Raw genomic sequence first — 19,594 nt, 5'->3', positions numbered from 1 at the left:
ACGACATCACGGAGCTGGTGGATGTTAGAGACCTTGCGCTGCTCCACCTTCAGTTTGAGGATGCCCCACAGATGCTCAATAGGGTTTAGGTACCCACAGCAAGGCAGTGGTCGTTTTGGAGGTGTGTTTGGGGTCGTTATCATGTTGGAATACTGACCTGCGGCCCAGTCTCCGAAGGGAGGGGATCATGCTCTGCTTCAGTATGTCACAGTACATGTTGGCATTCATGGTTCCCTCAATGAACTGTAGCTCCCCAATGCCGGCAGCACTCATGCAGCCCCAGACCATGACACTCCCACCACCATGCTTGACTGTAGGCAACACTTGTCTTTGTACTCCTCACCTGGTTGCCGCCACACACGCTTGACACCATCTGAACCAAATAAGTTTATCTTGGTCTCATCAGACCACAGGACATGGTTCCAGTAATCCATGTCCTTAGTCTGCTTGTCTTCAGCAAACTGTTTTCGGGCTTTCTTGTGCATCATCTTTAGAAGAGGCTTCCTTCTGGGACGACAGCCATGCAGACCAGTTTGATGCAGTGTGCGGCGTATGATCTGAGCACTGACAGGCTGACCCCCCACCCCTTCAACCTCTGCAGCAACGCTGGCAGCACTCATACGTCTATTTCCCAAACACAACCTCTGGATATGACGCTGAGCATGTGCACTCAACTTCTGTGGTCGACCATGGCGAGGCCTGTTCTGAGTGGAACCTGTCCTGTTAAACCGCTGTATGGTCTTGGCCACTGTGCTGCAGCTCAGTTTCAGGGTCTTGGCAATCTTCTTATAGCCTACGCCATCTTTATGTAGAGCAACAACTCTTTTTTTCAGATCCTCAGAGAGTTCTTTGCCATGAGGTGCCATGTTGAACTTCCAGTGACCAGTATGAGAGAGTGAGAGCGATAACACCAAATTTAACACACCTGCTCCCCATTCACACCTGAGACCTGACACCGGGGAGAGAAAATGCCTAATTGGGCCCAATTTGGACATTTTCACTTAGGGGTGTACTCACTGTTGTGGCCAGCGGTTTAGACATTAATGGCTGTGTGTTGAGTTATTTTGAGGTGACAGCAAATTTACACTGTTATACAAGCTGAGCTGAAGTTTAGGGTCAGAGGTTAAAAAGAATGTTTGAGGATTATTAATACTGTGCTGTAAAAGTGACGGCTGTAATGCTGTTCAGCAGCAGGTCAGGTGTGTGTGTGTGTGTGTGTGTGTGTGTGTGTGTGTGTATGTGTGTGTGTGTGTGTGTGTGTGTGTGTGTGTGTGTATGAAACTGAACCCACTAAACCCACAGGTGTGAGTCACACTGTCAGACTGAGAAATCAAAGAACAATCACAGCGCAACAAGACAGTGAATCACACACACACACACACACACGCACTCACACACTCTCAGAGACACACACTGACACATGCACGCATGCATACACACACACACACACACACACACACACTCTTAATATATTTAATATAAATTTAAAATATGAAAATTATAATATTTTAAATATTAGATACTATAATTTATAATTGGTTAAATATTTATTTAATATTTAATTATAAATCAATATTAAATATTAAAATATGTAAAATTTTAATACTAAAATTTATAATTTATTTTATATTTTTACATAGGTAAAAATATGTCAAATGTATTTTAAATATTAAATGCCATTATTTATGATTTATTTAATATTTATTATAATATAAAATATTCAATTTATAATATTTTAAATATTTAATTCTATAATTTATCATTTATTTAATATTTAAATATAAAATAATATTAAATATTAAAATTATATTTTAAATATTAAATACCATAATTTATCTTTTATTTAATATTTATTATAATATTATTAAAATATATAATAATAACAACAACAACAACTATAATTTAGTATTTCAATATTACATTTTTAAATATTAAAGATCTCATTTGTGATTTTTATTTTGTAAACAAAGATTTTTAGGCTAAAATACAATACTTCAGATGTAATTGGTCAGTAATTTATCGTCAACAATTTCATTTAAAGTTTTTAAATTAAACTAAGCATTCCAATAAGTTAAGATAAAAATAAAGAAGTTTTGCATGAAGTTTAGCATGTCATATAAAGCTCATCTCTGGCAAAATGTGGCACATACACAAAACAGAAATACATAAAAGCTGAAAGCACGAGGAACCGATCCAAACCCTGAGAGCGCAAAGAGCAACCGACATCTGCATAAAAATAATGAAGCATTGTGGGATTAAACTTTAACCACTGGTTTTCTAGACAGATATTAAACATTGTCATCGATGGATCAATATCAAAGCAAAGCTGCCATTAGCGTTTATGGATTCCAGGACTGACCTTGATCCGTGTCCAGGGAACCGTCTGAAAGGCCAACGAACTAAACCGAGACTCGCTGTTCATTAAAGCGCTCTTCAAAACAGCTGTGGATGGGCACGCGGGTCACCAAGTCCACGCTCGCGGCCTTCCTCAGGACGACAGACAGGTGCTGTCTGGGTCAGGAGGTAAATAAGTGCACACGCTGCCCGCCAGACGCTAGGTGAGTAAATATACACGGCCTTTAATTCAAATGCATAGTGTTAGTAACACAAGACACACAGCAGCTGGAGACAGTACAGTGACCCTCCAACACACACACACACACATACACACACACACACACACACACAACGTCTCGCTCGGTGACCCTTTTATAACCCACACGGCCACATGGGCAGCACTAACAGCTCAGAGGTCAGAGTTCAACCATCAGTAAATCTGAGTTGATCCGAGAACACATGCAGAAATGTGACATATAGCTGGAAATGCATGTAAAATACATGAATATATATATATATATATATATATATACTCTATATTTTTTCATATTTAGGCCCTGTTTCACAGACAGGGCTTAGACTAAGCCAGGATTAGACCTTAGTTCAATCAGGGCATTTAAGTATCTTTTATAAACGCAGACTAGAAAAAAAAAAAGATTTCTGAAGTGCATCTTGAGACAAAACAATGACACTGATATATTTTAAGATATATCAGAACAAGATACTTTCAGTTAAAAAAGCCCAAACATGCATTTTAGTCTAGGACTAGCTGAAGCCTTGTCTGTGAAACCGGCGGAAAGTGTTCACTGTGCAGCATATATTTCCGAAAATATTTTTGTTACAAATATGGTCGTTTTACATATTAGAATTTAATGTACTGTATGTGGAACATATTTTAAATTGATTTGTGACATAATATTCATCTGTCTGTCTATCCGTCTGTCTGTCCGTCTATCTATCTATCCGTCTGTCTGTTCGTCTATCTGTCTGTCAATCTGTCTGTCCGTCTATCTATCCGTCTGTCTGTCTGTCTGTCCGTCTATCTATTTGTCTGTCTATCTATCTATCCATCTATCTATCTATCCATATATCCGTCTCTCTGTCTATCTATCTATCTATCTGTCTGTCCATCTATCTATCTATCCATCTGTCTGTCTATTTATCCGTCTGTCTGTCTATCTATCTATCTATCCGTCTGTCTGTTCGTCTATCTGTCTGTCAATCTGTCTGTCTGTCTGTCTATCCGTCTATCTATCCATCCATCTGTCTGTCCGTCTATCTATCTATCCGTCTGTCTGTCCGTCTATCTATCTATCCGTCTATCTATCTATCTATCTATCTATCTATTTGTCTATCTATCTATCTATCTGTCTGTCTGTCCATCTATCTATCTATATATCCATCTGTCTGTCTATCTATCTATCTATCTATCTATCTATCTATCTATCCGTCTGTCTGTCTGTCCATCTATCTATCTATCTATCTATCCGTCTATCTATCTATCCATCTGTCTGTCTGTCTATTTATCGTCTGTCCGTCTATCTATCCATCTGTCTGTCTGTCCATCTATCTATCTATCTAAAGACACACAGCAGCTGGAGACAGTACAGTGACCCTCCAACACACACACACACACACACACACACACACACACACACACACACACACACATCTGTCTGTCTGTCCATCTATCTATCTATCTATCTATCTATCTATCTATTCGTCTGTCTGTCCATCTATCTATCTATCTATTCGTCTGTCTGTCCATCTATCTATCTATCTATTCGTCTGTCTGTCCATCTATCTATCTATCTATTCGTCTGTCTGTCCATCTATCTATCTATCTATTCGTCTGTCTGTCCATCTATCTATCTATCTATCTATCTATCTATCTATCCATCCATCTGTCTGTCCATCTATCTATCTAACCATCTGTCTGTCCGTCTATCTATCTATCCATCTGTCTGTCTATTTATCCGTCTATCCGTCTATCTGTCTGTCTGTCTGCCTAACATTTTTTAAAAATATTATTTACCTATTTTTATTTTTAATATTCATTATTTATTAACCAAACATAAAAAGAAAAAAAAATATATTGATGTTACAAATATGGTTGATTTACACATCCAGAACTGTAAATATCAGTTTTAAAAGTGCATTAAATGTATGCGTTTTACATTCTTTACCTGCCATATATCAGATTACTATGAGGGAAACAAGTCTAATTACTTTTAAAGGCAAGATTTCATAATATTACAGTCGTCAAACTGGTATAAAAATCTAATCAGATGTGCCGAAAAAACCCCATCAATCTGTAGTACGTCACTACTTTCAGAGCCCAGAGCAAAAGCCATCCATCGTTCGGAGAAGAAATCCACATTAATGGCATAAACGTGCAAATGAAGGGCTGACCTGTCGAGATCTCACCGGTCTCACTCAGCCCAGCTCATAACTCACACTAAACCCTACCACTAAAATCTTAAAACAGGCAACAAAAACACTTCACGAGGCCAAGACACGACAGTAAAACCGAGGGTACGTACAGCAGGATGTCATCACCATGACTAGACCTGAAATATCACGCACACGCAATCCCATACGGCAGAACAACAGGGATTTGGGTTTCAGTCGAAAAGTGTTGACTTTGTCATATATCACACGAGAAAAGAGCTGACTGGACGCCATTTGAAAGATAGCCCAGAATCCACTTTACTATACATTAAAGCCCTCATTTTAATGCATATGTTTAATTTCATCCATCCATTAATGAAATGAACCTAATTCCTAGTTTATTTTCATTTTTCTGGATTGAAAGCCCATAAATGCGACCCAACAATTTACAGCATACGGTTAAGTATAAATAGATTCCATATGTGAAACACAATATCTGATGCCGAATATCCGTCCTATAATGGGAATCTAAACTGCCAAGTATAATCTAAATGTCTTTTCTCTCATACACAAGGAGTTATAATGGCTTCTGCAAATCTGAAGCCTTCAACGCTTTCAAATCGCCATTTTCCACAGTTGTTTCAGGCCCTTGAAGTGCACTGATATCAAGCTTTAAAGTGCCTACAATTAAAGTCTCCTACAATAGGTTTACATGCATCCATGGTAAAAAAAAAACAACTAAATTTCCTCATAATATACATTGCAGCATCACCTCATTTCTCAAAGAGTCTGAAAACGGTTCGTTCGAAGATTCAGTCTCTCTAAGCCCCTCCTTTCCACAAGCTTGCTCTGCTCTGATTGGTCAGATGGCCCAGTCTGTTGTGATTGGTTGACTGCTTACAGTGTGTGTCAGAAACAAAACACCATATCTGAATTTCAGCTCCGGATCTTTTATCAGCAATCTTTCAAGTAGAAAGACTTAAAATGGTATGTACGGTCTTGTAAAACGTTTTCCAAGTAACATACTCCAATAATCTTTGTATTATTTACAACTTTGAAATATCTTCTTTTTTTTTTTTTTACAGTGTAGTGATGTACACTATTAGGAAAAAGTTTCTTTGGGTTAAAGTATGTTTACGAGCTGTTTAATTCATAAAATGTAATCAAAATATAAAATGCTTCAGAGCAACTGCAACAATGAGTAATTAAAGACATTTTTAGATTATTTTAATCAAATTGGCTGGGAAAAAAAAATCACAAATCACTTGAAATATGATTAAATTGCCTATCACTTTTGACCAATAGGTGGCGCTGTTACCAAATTGATGTTGTGTGGTCAGTGTGAGGAGACAATGCCACGTATAAAATTTGATGTCAATATGCAAAAGCGTTGCAGAGTTAAAGCCTCAGAATCAGATATAGCCTTAAATCCAATTTGGCGTTCTCTTCATCAAATTCGTTTGTGCGTTATTCAAGAATGGTTTGGTTTATCAAAATGCTTTTAATAACTTTTTGCCAGTATGGTCGGAAGATGATGCGTGCCAATTTTGGTGAAAATCGGATGAACCGTCTAGACAGTCAAATAATTTTGAGCCAAGGAGAATAAATATTATTAGTTCAAAAGTTATTAGCATAAACGCAAGTGCAAATTTGGACAGTTGGTGGCGCTAGAGGGATTGAGTTAGAGACTCCAAAATTGCTCTGGTTAATGTTCAGACTGTCCTCTATCTTTGTGCCAAATCTCATCATTTACCCACAAACTGCTGCCATAGACTAGGAAAATTTCAATAAGTGCCTTTGAGTCTTCAGTGCTTGGCCCTTAATTAAAACTAAATCTATAAAATGATCCAAAAATGGGAACCCCTAAAATGTTCTACATATGAAGCACCTGACGGAACCCTTTAAGGTTCCATATAGAACCTTTTCTTCTGGGAGTGTAGAAACGTGCTACAAAAGTTCAATTAATTTGAAAAAGTGCTGAATTCAGCAACGCTCCAAATCGAAGCCATGCGCTCACAAACACACCTCCGATGAAACCGGGCCGTAACGGTTGATTCTGGGACGCGCTCCATCCAAATTCCCTCTGGCAGATAGCTTATGGAAGCGGCACAGAGAAAAGTCTTCGGCCAAAAGCCTATTGCAGAACAGCTCAGCTTTCATTTCAAAGCCCTGTCTTTAGTGGCTTTTTCCTGATTTAACTTTCTTCTGGCCCATTAAAAGTGTTCATAAAATTAGGTTAGCAAGTGTTTTTGCCATTAGCAGTTAGCTTATAAATAGAAATCTGAACTGCTGGACGGGTTTGGGATTGAAGCTAACCGCTAATAATGTGGCACTACGGGAGAAATAGACAGTCTCTAAATGATCCCGGAGAAAAATAAAACATCTATGGTGATTAAAATGACATAAAGCAGAGACTGTAGCATGAAATTAGCTACTCTATTTTAGCAGAGAGAGCATTAATGTGTTCTACATCGGGCCTTTGAGGTTACATGGCATTTTTAGCAGCTAGCAGACGGCTCTCGTTTGTCATTCGTAGTTGCATTCATGTGCATGAACATACACAAATCTTAGCAAGCGGAGTGAGATGAGCGGACAATCAAGACTGTATCTTCAAAATGGACACTTATGTTTTTATCCCAAGATATAATGGATTTTAATCCATGCTTTTATGCAAAAAAAAAAACTTTTAGGAGCCATTCACAGCGACAGGACACAGTTAATATTTTTTTTAGTGTCTCGAGTCCTGTGATCTTCATCTCGAGAATGTGTTTTGATTCACTGCACTGAATCTAGCTGTTCTGAGCACAAGAATGGTCATGAATGAATGGCTCCTTATAGAAAACATCATGTTAAAGCTGGACAGACTAAAGAGCATTTGCACAAAACTGGAAAACAAGTACAAAGAAAATGTTGGGAAATTAATCAATAAGCAACTTCACAAAACAAAATGCACAAAATGAGTATTTATTGATTTCACATTCAGTTAAAAACAAAGACTGGCAATGAAGCTAATGCAACAAACTCATAACGTCCAGTGATCAAAAATGTGATTTTTCTGATAAAAACTGCAACTGTGATTTAAAATGGGATTAAAAGGTTTTTCGTAGGGCTGCACAATTTTAATAAACTCTTATATGGGTCAATGACGTGACGGGTAATTTTTTTGTCCAAAGGCCTTAATAATAATAAAAAACAAAGAAATGACATCCAAAGTATGTAAGGTAGTGCAACTAGATCACTTTTATTGAATCCAAAAGTTATTTTGCTACATATAAAGGTATTTTAAAGATTTTGAAGTGTCAAAAGGTCATTCGGTTTAACCGTCCAAAGGTCAATATAGCCATTTCATTTGTGATTAAAATATCTTAAAATGTAATAAATGTATATATTTTTTATTCTGGCATGATTTTATAACATCATATATCAACATAGTGCAAAACTGTATTAAAATTATGTGTAGAAGTCATTTCTTTGTTATGAGAAAGAATGTCCGGAAAAATGAATTTCATTGATGTCACTCGGAGTAACCAATATAAAGGGACCGTTTTGGATCAAGTCATGCGGTCAATATCATGTGACAGGATGTGACATCATTCAGACACCTGCAAAGGACCACATGGTCATGAAGCAAAGTAACTAACTCTCTCTTAACTATTTGAAAAATTCATGTTTTCATTTGATTATACGCATGTCCCGAAACATCAGGTCATTCGGTACAACCGCTATAAAACATGGAAAATGTTGTAATATTTTAAAAACTTGTACTAAATATAAAATGTTTGATTGTCCTTTTGCTAGCTAGCTGGATATCAGCCTGTTAGCATTGTTTGAAAATATCGTCATTCGGTATAACCAAAAGTGTCATACGGTAAAACCGAAATTTTGGTTAAACCAAATGACTCTTTTGGTGACAAATTTTGTAATAAATGGCAAAAGCAGTGTTAATTGATTATAAAAACCACATAATCTCATTGTTAACACTTAATAAAACTTCAAAATTAATTATATCTCCATTATGTTTTTTTACACTTTTAAAAACCTTATTTGTCAATGACCCATATATCAATATGGGTCTAAAATGATTAATAATAAAATATGCTTAAATAACGAGCTAAATAAAAACATTTTCATTTTTATTACGATTAATCACGCAGCCCTAGAGTCAAGTGATTCATTTTGCATTACATTTACATTCACGCATTTGGCAGACGCTTTTATCCTAATCGACTTACGTTGCGTTATCGCATGTTATCATGCATTCCTTGGGAATCGAACCCATGACCCTGGCGTTCTACAGTTTAAGCAACCAAATGCATGCAGGGAATCAAATCGAATAAAATGGACAGTTTTTGAAACAAAAGCTTTTTTCCCCCACCACTGGAACAGACAAAAATGCCTATAGTCTATCTGAAATGGGTGCGACCACAATGGTGCCTTTTACTAAGCAGTCAGAGATGCATCACTAGCACACCAATCAAAATATCCATTACCATCCGCACCCAGTCAAAAGCCAGCCAATGGGAAGTCAGCACTCCAGTTCCACCTCTTTGCCGGAGCTGATCACAGGCTTGAGGAACGCCAACAGCGAGGTAATTCATTCTAATTAGGCCGTTTGCCATTCCCGAGTCTGTCCCGGCCAGCTGCTACCTGAGAATGTTGCTCTTCAATCAAAACCAATGGCCGACTCTAGTCTTTCACCACTGGGGAAACCATCAGTACGACGAGGAAGAGCTCGACTCATGTTCGGTTACAAAACAGCACGGCGGATGTTTAAAATGGCCAAGTGTGACTCAACCCAAGGTGCTTAACTGTTGTCCTTGGCTGCCCCGCTTGGTTCTTTTTCTAATAATGGCTAAAGTTTCACGCTTTAGAGCTGTAACAACATGGTACGAGGCAGCTCCAATGAATATATTAAGACTTTGTTTTGGATGCCTGGCTTCATCAGATGCATGTATCCAAACACACAAATCACAGATCGAGTAAACAGAGATATCTGCTCATAATTTGTATGTTTTCTGGAGGGCTCCGTACCTGACTGTAATATCTACAATGTTTGTATAACAAACACTGGTTTTCTTGGCAGAAGATATTGGTGTTTGCGTTGTCTTGCGTGTTCATTTCATTGGTTTAGTCAATGCTACTCATTCTGATTCCAGAGTATCGTATTTGTAAATGTACAATATAAGAATACTGATAGCATCTAAAACATGGACGTTATGACTTATGAACAAATTTTCTTGAATACTGTGGACGAATACTCAAACATAATCCCAAACCAGGACTCTCATTTACCAGTAAATAATGGAGAAACTTTGCCTTCTAATAGCAAACGCATTTATAAATGAAATCAAGATAAAATACAGTCATCTTTACTGTTTTATGGCTGTATTTCATAACATCAAAGCTCAACAAGTATGAAATATAAGCAAAATGCTAATGATGAAAACACTAGAAATATTTTTCATGCCATTTTTTTTAAATAAAACATATTAACATATTTCATGAACCTAAATTATTATAAAAACAATAAAATCAACGAATGAATTTAATGAATATTCTACAAACCTCAAAGAAGTCGCAAACATTGCGTCAATTAACTTTTATTTTTATATTTTCAGTGTTATGCGGTGGTAAATTCTCTTTATTTAAGTTTTAGTAAATTTAGTACTTCAACTTTACCTTATTTTATTTATGTTAGCCTAGTTGCCATTGCAAACTGACTGGCTAACTGCATTTCTAGTTTAAGCTTTTCATCTAATACATTCTTTTATTTCACAATTTTTAATAGTTTTATTTAACAATAACAACACTGATATGTCTCTGAAGTTCTTCATATCATAAGAGTTTACACTGATATTGTACATGTAAACATAGGTGAACTAGAACCACACTGTACAGCTACGAATACTAATAAGATCGCGTTGTAAATTCACTTTGTAGGGGGCATAAAGCACAGAGAAAGTACCTCTTGAAACTGTTAGACCTCTCAATGAGGTCTAAATCACTTAGGGACAGATTCTGACCCAATTCACAACCAAACAGGAAGAAATGGCCGAATCCTAACAAGATTTATTTTCATTCGCTTTCAAGACGCGGCGGAGGCAGGAACTAGCTTTCGCTCGCTGTATCTTTAAAGGACTTGAAGTTTTCTTGGCAGCTGAGGGAAGAACTGCAAGTTCAGCCAAAATAGACAATAAAGCAAAGGGGAGGAACATGCCAAAATGAAGGGGGCAACCAGTTCCAGGGGTTCATTTTTCCTTCATGATTCACGCTGGAAAAGAAAGCACTTCCCTGTCCTCAAATGAACTCTCGCCGCGCGCTCTGCGACAAGGAAAAGCTGGGGGAGGGGACGGACGCGCGCCCGCGCACCAAGCGCTACGCTGCATGTTTGCGCGCTCGCGGAACTAGGTCATAAGCAGACGACTCAAAAGAATCGAGAGAGGTAAACAAACCCAGACAAAATCGCATATACAGACTCTCGGAGTCAATAAAAGACCATAACTATCGTGACTATGCCACGCGACCGCGCAAACACCCTCACAAGTCACTCACACAGCACTGCAGCTGCGCGTGAACTCACTGTATTCAACAGATTGCGCGTGCAGCGTACTCTCGCGCTCGTGCAGCGGCCTGCACTTCGCTCCAACGGTCCTGAGGTTGACTCATTATATTATATGCTTTGTAGAGAAATTAAATTTAAATGATTTTTTTGGGCACAATGGAGTTGTCAGTCGCATTTGGATCGCTCACTGTGGGCAATATTTTTCTGTAAAGATGACTATACATTGTAAAAAGCACAAACTATTTCTTAAAGATTGCATTTTGTATTGAATCACTGCAATTGTGCACTGCAAAACATTCTTAAATCAAGATACATTTACTTGAGAAGCAAAATTAGGCTACTTAAGATATTAAGTCTTGTTTTCGCAATTAAGTGCGTTTATGCTTACATTTTTTAAAAGTTTATTTTTCTGACCCTATTTGCAGACATGTTTTCAGGGCTGGGTGGATTATAAAATGTAATGAATCCATTAATACAAATTACATGATGAAAACCGTAACGTAATCCATTAGATTACACGTTTTTGGTAATGTAATCTGACTACTTTTAGATTACTTTTGACCTTACTTTTAGCCTTAACCTGTTCATCACATATATTTGAATAGTATTATATTGTATTATAGTAATTTTTACAATAAAATGTAGAAAATTGGTCATAAAAAAACTACATTATGTCAGGGAGTTTGTGAAGGAAATGCAGGGGGGGTTTAAATTGATGAAAAGATAATTAAACCATAAAAATGTAAGATTTTAAAATAAAATCAATCAAAATAAAACACAAAAAGATTAAATATTTTATTTGATATGTTATGTGGCCTCCGGCTTGTGTAATTCCACAAACCTGTAAGACTTTCTGAAGCAATAGACTGTTTCAGAAATGACATAATAGATAAGAATTAGTGAGAATCAATAAATTATGAATAATTTACTGCCATTTTGTGAGTATTAAGTAATCAATACAAATGTAAATGTAGTCTGATTATGAGTATTTTAAAACAATATAATCTAATTACAAGTATATAATTTTTTTTATTCGGATTACGTAATCCAGATTACATATAATCAGTTATTACCCAGCAATGCATGTTTTGTCATTTTAAGCACTTTAAGTCACTTAATTTTGCATTTTTCAGAAAACATTATGTCATTTTGCTTCTAAAGTAAATGTATCTTGATTTTATGAATGTTTATGTGTTTTTACTGCAAAAACAACACAAAAATCCTGAGGAAAATCTGTGTGGGGCATCATTAAAATGAACATATTTCTAAACAGAAAACAGCATTTCGGCGCTCAAAACGTTTCCCAAAGGACATCAAATTAAAACCAAATTAAGATTTAGAGCCATTTACGATTCTTTGAAAATTATGATATGGCAAATTATAAATTAGTACTTTACCACCGTTTTCTACAGCCACGAGGACCGAAGCCAGTTACCCAGAATGCTTTACTGATGCACTAATAGGAGCTTTTACAGCAGCGATATGGCACCAGACTGAAACCACAGTGACTAAGACGATATAGATGAGTCAAGCGTGCTGCCAAAACCACCAAACCACAGTCAAAAACCACAAAACTATCACTTTTACTTGAGTCACTTTCAATAACTGCCTGGCGAGCAGAAGCTGTAGCATCTGGCAGAGAACAAGAGATACTTAGATTCATCAAACTACATGAGAAAGCGCATTCCACGTGCAGCTAAAACCAAGTTGCATTAATCATTATTGTTTTATTGTCGTACAGTGGTGCTACACCAATCACATTTCTTTAGGTTACACAGAATAAAACAATGAAATGTGACCACGGCACTACTAGTTTGAAACAATAATGATTTATGTAACTTACACAGTATGGTATTTAATACGACATGATCTTTAACGCAATCAGATATTAGTAAACCTTTGCATTATTATAAACAAATGTGCATATTAAGCTATTCGTTTGTCTTTGTAAAGAAAAAAAGGACACTAGGGTGATTAATAAGATCATATTATATAATAGCTGTACAAAAACGTGATCATTTTGAGCAGAATAACAAAAGCTATTTTACAGAAAACAGGTTTTAGTTGGAGTATTTTTTGTTGTAGAAACTTAGACTCAACAATGTTCATGTTATTGTTAATGTACACAAATACAGAGTAAAAATAATAACCTGCATGTACCTAAAATTATTTTACCATCCTGTAATCTGATGAAAATCTGTTTCTGCTATACCTACTATTTAGAATATGCACAGTTATGGCAATTTATATATATATATATATATATATACACACACACATCAAATGTCTATCTACTGGTATAAACATGCAGTTTCATAATTTTACATGATTAAAAATCAGTGACTATATTAAAGATTTACTTTAGGCCTTCACAATATTTACATTATCCATGCAAAGTTTCTATTGAAACTGATTATAGCATATATGTACACTTAATATGTTAAAACATTGTTATAACTTTTCATATACCCTAGTCAAAGAAAATCCTAAAAGACTGTCTGGAGGAATCATACTTTGGAAGAAGTCCTAATGTGATCAAATAAACAACATTAAATATTTATTTTTCATTTCAAGAGCATTGTAACCTATATTGCGCATCATAACAGTCTTATTGGGAAATCCTGCATGTTTTCAAAAGATCTAAAAATGCTGGGATTAATTTAGGATTGGCATCAAACTGAATTTTTAATGAGGTATTAAACTAAATCAGGTACACTCACCTTAAAAACATCAGTTCAGATGAGTTGACAGCATTTCTGTTCGGTGTTTGACACTTTGAGATCCGTCTATATTCTCTAAATAAGTTCCTTCAGTGTTCCAGTGAACTTCAGGACGTCCTGATGGAGGATTATTGTGCTGTGGGACAAACTCGAATCCCCGTGTAAACTCCATGAACTCGTTTGATCACATCTGTGTCGCGCGTCTTCGCGCCTCTTTGATTACGCTCACGCATTAGACGCTCTGCGTTCCACCATTTTATTTACACACATACACAAGAGGAAAAGCAACTTAAGTGTCGGTCAAGTTCAACTGACTGACTGAAATCCCATAATGTAAATTGAGATTGTGTGCGGAACGGTATAAGAGTTATTTGGAAAGGAGGACATTTGGATGTGTGTCTGTTTGCTCCATCAACGCCCATTTTCACGTGCCTGCCGAGGGAAAATCACCGTGTAAAACATGTTCAAGCATTATTTCTCTGAGCACGTGTGTGAGGAAATTTGTATTTTTGCATCAGGAAGTGAGTATAAATCACTTTAAAGGAACTTTGAGCTCGCAGATGATTTTAAACCCACCTGCATCTCTCTGACTAAAAGCTGTTATTGACCGTATTTACCGCATTGGATATTGGGTAACGTTAACACTTAAAACAAAACTACATCCATTTGGAAATATTATTGAGGCTTCATTAAATTAAAATATTTTACAGTTTATGAACATGTCAAAGGTGTAATTCTGTGAATGTATAGCTACATGAACTAATTTGTCCCAAAAAAAAAAAAAAGGTAAAACACCTATTGCAATGATATTTATTCAAGTATTTGTGTTAGGTTTATATATATAAATACAGTATAAATCAAAATGTGCAATAAGTGGTATTTTACATTAGTATAAACTAGTCGGATTACATATTAATGAATATATATATATATATATATATATGTAGATAGATAGATATTAGTGTTTAAGTGTTATTCAGTATAGTAGCTGGCTTGATGAATCTATTGGTGTAAAAATTAACAAATATATATATATATATATTTTTGCTTTGTATGAAATTGTAAATGATTTCTGGAGCAGTAAATGTATATATACTTTATTAAATAATATTATTTAATTCATTAAGTCATAAATGTGTGTGTGTGTGTATATATATATATATATATACACACACACACACATACATATATGGTAACACTTTACAATAAGCTTCATTAGTTAAACATTTGTTAATGTATTAACTAACATGAACTAACCATGAGCAATACATTTGTTACTGTATTTATTAATCTTCGTTAACGGTAGTTAATGAAAATACAGCTGTTCATTGTTTGTTCATGTCAGTTCACAGTGCATTAACTAATGTTAACAAGATTTTAAAAATGTATTAGTAAATGTTGAAATTAACATTAACAAAGATAAATAATAATAAATAATAAATGTATGAGTGCAGTTCATTATTATTTCATGTTAACTAATGTAGTTAACTAATGTTACCATATATATATATACACACACACACACACACATTTATGACTTAATAAATTAAATAAATATTAAGTCATAAATGTGTTTTATATATATATATATATATATATATATATATATATATATAATGTATAAAATATGTAGGAATTTAATTAAATGCAAAGTAATAGAAATTGTTGAAATATGAAGTCAGAAAAAAGCAAATAAAAAAAAAAAACCTTTGTTATTCAGTATAGTAGCTGGCTTGATGAATCTATTGGTGTAAAAATTAACAAACATATATATTTATTTTAGCTTTGTATGAAATTATAAATGATTTCTGGAGCAGTAAATGTATATATACTTTATTAAATAATAATATTTCATTTATTAAGTCATAAATGTGTGTGTGTGTGTGTGTGTATATATATATATATATATATATAAAATCATAAATGTATAAAATATGTAGGAATTTAATTAAATATAAAGTCAGAAAAAAAAAAATATATATATATATATATATCATCACTATATAAACTCTGAAACTCTGTTTTTTATATTGTGCATCTATTTATTCATTCCATCTGGATGTTAATGATCATTTGAGTGTCGTGTTGCCCTGTGTTTCCAGCGGATGACAGACAGACAGGTGATGGCTCTGCTCTTTGGCTGCGCACCAGGTAATGTGAGCAATCAGAGGTACTTCAGAAACCCAGCAGTCACAGGTGTCACTTCAAATCCAGCTCCTCATAAACAAACATGCTGCCACGGCTCGAGTTCACCGAGGGCGTCTGTCCCGCCACGAACTCTCACGTGCCCCTGGGAGCTTCTACCTGCTCATGTCTCGCGTGGCTCTTGTGTTCGGAGACAAAGAGGGAGGATCAGCCCTGATGACCCAGAAAGACGCTCACGGATGGGCCTAATTAGATTAGCCCAGTGTGACGAATAGGAGATGACGTCATCGCTTTGCTGGCCTGGTCATGTGACCGGATCAGACTGTCGGAGGTTAATGCTTAAATTGTGTTTGTGCTCTGATCTGGGATCAGATGGCATCTTGAAGTGTTACTTCATTAAAGAACAAAGATAAATCATATGCTTTAAAATGATTCACGTTATACAATATAATGGGTTAGATCTCCCCTTATTTTGTAATAATTATACATTTATAGTTATTCTTCTTTTGGCCCACTGACAGATCAACCGATCTGGAAAATGTTCTCGTTTCACACTCTACTCTCTCATCCTTTATTTCTCCTTTTATCACACGACCGGTCATCCCAGTATAGATGCAACATCTGTGTTTCATTGCCGCCGGAGTAATGATAAACACACTCTCACAGCTGATCCAAAACCCACATCGCACGGATGGAGGTGAGTGCTGGATATATTACTGTTAAAACACCTTCGAATTTATTTCTTCAGGCCATGGTTTCCCAGAGAGGCCGGCCCTCGACTCGCTCGGCAGGATTACGGCAGGATTTTCAAGGCTGCCTCGTCCTACGCAATCAGATGAAGAGTGCAGAGACTCTGCAAAGGAAACTCTAGATCTGTTGGGCCACAACTGAAGTGACATAGGGTTAAGTTTTGTTAGATGAACAGAAGAATTCTCTTTTCCATCCTGATTGGTCCATGTGACTCTCCACATCTTCTGAAGTCATATGATGTATGAGGAACAGACCCAAATTTAAGTTATTGTTCACTGACAGTATTCCACAGCAACTGTCAAATCTCATTCACGCAGATGACATGCTACGTTACTTTTGCATCTTACAGAGCACCTGGAGCAATACGTGATGGAAAAATGTGTGATGGGAGGGAATATAATATTTCAGTGCTTTTGCATTCGCTGGCAAAACTTTGCGTTTCTCCTAAGAAACTTAGCTTTTGTTCGCAAAGCTTCCGCGTTCTGCTGAGAAACTTAGCATTTGCAGACAAAACTTTTGCGCTTTCCAACAAAAAACCATTGCGTTCGCTTGTAAAATTTTTGTGTTCCCCTGAGAAACTTTGCATTTGAAAAACGCTGAAAAACGCTCTGAAAAACGCTGCGTTCGCTCACAAAACTTTTGCGTCCATCCAAAAAAATGCTGCGTTCGCTCACAAAAATTTTGCGTTCCTCTGAAAAACGCTGCGTTCGCTCGCTAAACTTTTGCATTCCTTGACAACGTTTGCATTTGCTGACAAAACTTTTGCATTCCTCTGAAAAACACTGCGTTCGCTCGCAAAACTTTTGTGTCCCTCCAAAAAAACGCTGCGTTCGCTCGCAAAACTTTTGCGTCCATCCAAAAAAACGCTGCGTTCGCTCACAAAAATTTTGCGTTCGCTCGCAAAACTTTTGCATTCCTTGAGAACGTTTGCATTTGCTGACAAAAATTTTGCGTTCCTCCGAAAAACGCTGTGTTCGCTTGCAAAAACTTTGGGTTGCTTTGAAAAACACTGCATTGCTCTGAAAAATGCTGCGTCCCTCCAAAAAAACGCTGCATTCGCTCGCAAAAATTTTGCATTCTTGGAGAACATTTGCATTTGCTGACAAAACTTTTGCGTTCCTCCAAAAAACGCTGCGTTTGCTCGCAAAAACTTTGGGTTGCTTTGAAAAACGCTGCGTTCGCTCACAAAACTTTTGCGTTTCTTGAGAAACTTTGCATTTACTGGCAAACCTTTGCGTTTCTCCTAAGAAACTTAGCTTTTGTTCGCAAAGCTTCCGCGTTCTGCTGAGAAACTTAGCATTTGCAGACAAAACTTTTGCGCTTTCCAACAAAAAACCATTGCGTTCGCTTGTAAAATTTTTGTGTTCCCCTGAGAAACTTTGCATTTGAAAAACGCTGAAAAACGCTCTGAAAAACGCTGCGTTCGCTCACAAAACTTTTGCGTCCATCCAAAAAAATGCTGCGTTCGCTCACAAAAATTTTGCGTTCCTCTGAAAAACGCTGCGTTCGCTCGCTAAACTTTTGCATTCCTTGACAACGTTTGCATTTGCTGACAAAACTTTTGCATTCCTCTGAAAAACACTGCGTTCGCTCGCAAAACTTTTGTGTCCCTCCAAAAAAACGCTGCGTTCGCTCGCAAAACTTTTGCGTCCATCCAAAAAAACGCTGCGTTCGCTCACAAAAATTTTGCGTTCGCTCGCAAAACTTTTGCATTCCTTGAGAACGTTTGCATTTGCTGACAAAAATTTTGCGTTCCTCCGAAAAACGCTGTGTTCGCTTGCAAAAACTTTGGGTTGCTTTGAAAAACACTGCATTGCTCTGAAAAATGCTGCGTCCCTCCAAAAAAACACTGCATTCGCTTGCAAAAATTTTGCATTCTTGGAGAACATTTGCATTTGCTGACAAAACTTTTGCGTTCCTCCAAAAAACGCTGCGTTTGCTCGCAAAAACTTTGGGTTGCTTTGAAAAACGCTGCGTTCGCTCACAAAACTTTTGCGTTTCTTGAGAAACTTTGCATTTACTGGCAAACCTTTTGTATTCCTTCGAAAAACGCTACATTTGCTCGCAAAACTTTGCGTTTCTCCCAAAAAAGTTTGCATTTGTTCGCAACGCTTCCGTGTTCTGCTGAGAAACTTTGCATTTGCTGGCAAAACTTCTGAGCTTTCCCCCCGAAAGAGTTGCGTTCACTTGTAAAACTTTTGCTTTTCCCTGAGAAACTTTGAATTTTCTGGCCAAATATTTGCATTCTTTCAAAAAACGCTGCGTTCCTCGAGAACCTTCGCTCACAAAACTTTGCATTTGTTCACAAAGCTTTCGCGTTCTGTTGAGAAACTTTGCATTTGCTGGCAAAACTTTCGTATTCACCCGAGAAACGCTGCATTCGCTCGCCAAAATTTTGCGTTCCTCCAAAAAACGCTGCTGTGTTCACATTTCCCTGAGAAACTTTGCGTTTGCTGGCAAAACTTTTGCGGTTTCCCTCAAAAAACACTGTGTTCGCTTGAAAAACTTTTGCATTCCCCCGAGAAACGTTGCATTTTTTGGCAAAAAAAAAAATTGCATTCCTTCGAAAAACGCTGCGTTCGCTCGCAAAATTTTCCCGTTCCCCATTAAACATTTGCGAGCGAACACGAAAGCACTGGAATATAATTTTTCCTCTCCACGTCTCTTTAGGGGTTCCATAGCATCTTGC

At 36.6% G+C, this 19,594-nt stretch overlaps 2 long non-coding RNA genes across 2 annotated transcripts in view; one reads left to right on the top strand and one right to left on the bottom strand.

The window, feature by feature from the left end:
• Nucleotides 1-14,144, bottom strand: part of LOC127507559 (uncharacterized) — a 51,668-nt gene extending 37,524 nt beyond the window's left edge. Inside the window, exon 1 of the long non-coding RNA XR_007928380.1 lies at nucleotides 14,011-14,144. This is a non-coding gene — a long non-coding RNA (uncharacterized LOC127507559). The remainder of the gene's footprint in view (nucleotides 1-14,010) is intronic.
• A 239-nt stretch (nucleotides 14,145-14,383) lies between these two features.
• On the top strand, nucleotides 14,384-16,572 carry LOC127507560 (uncharacterized). The gene is made up of 2 exons (XR_007928382.1): nucleotides 14,384-14,531; nucleotides 16,113-16,572. It is a non-coding gene; the product is annotated as an uncharacterized LOC127507560 (long non-coding RNA).
• Nucleotides 16,573-19,594: the final 3,022 nt, after the last annotated feature.

This window comes from Ctenopharyngodon idella, chromosome 24, assembly GCF_019924925.1.
Source record: "Ctenopharyngodon idella isolate HZGC_01 chromosome 24, HZGC01, whole genome shotgun sequence".
NCBI classification, from domain to species: Eukaryota; Metazoa; Chordata; class Actinopteri; order Cypriniformes; family Xenocyprididae; genus Ctenopharyngodon; species Ctenopharyngodon idella.
The sequence above is the reverse complement of the archived record's forward strand: the minus strand, read 5'-3'. Positions and strand labels throughout refer to the sequence as shown.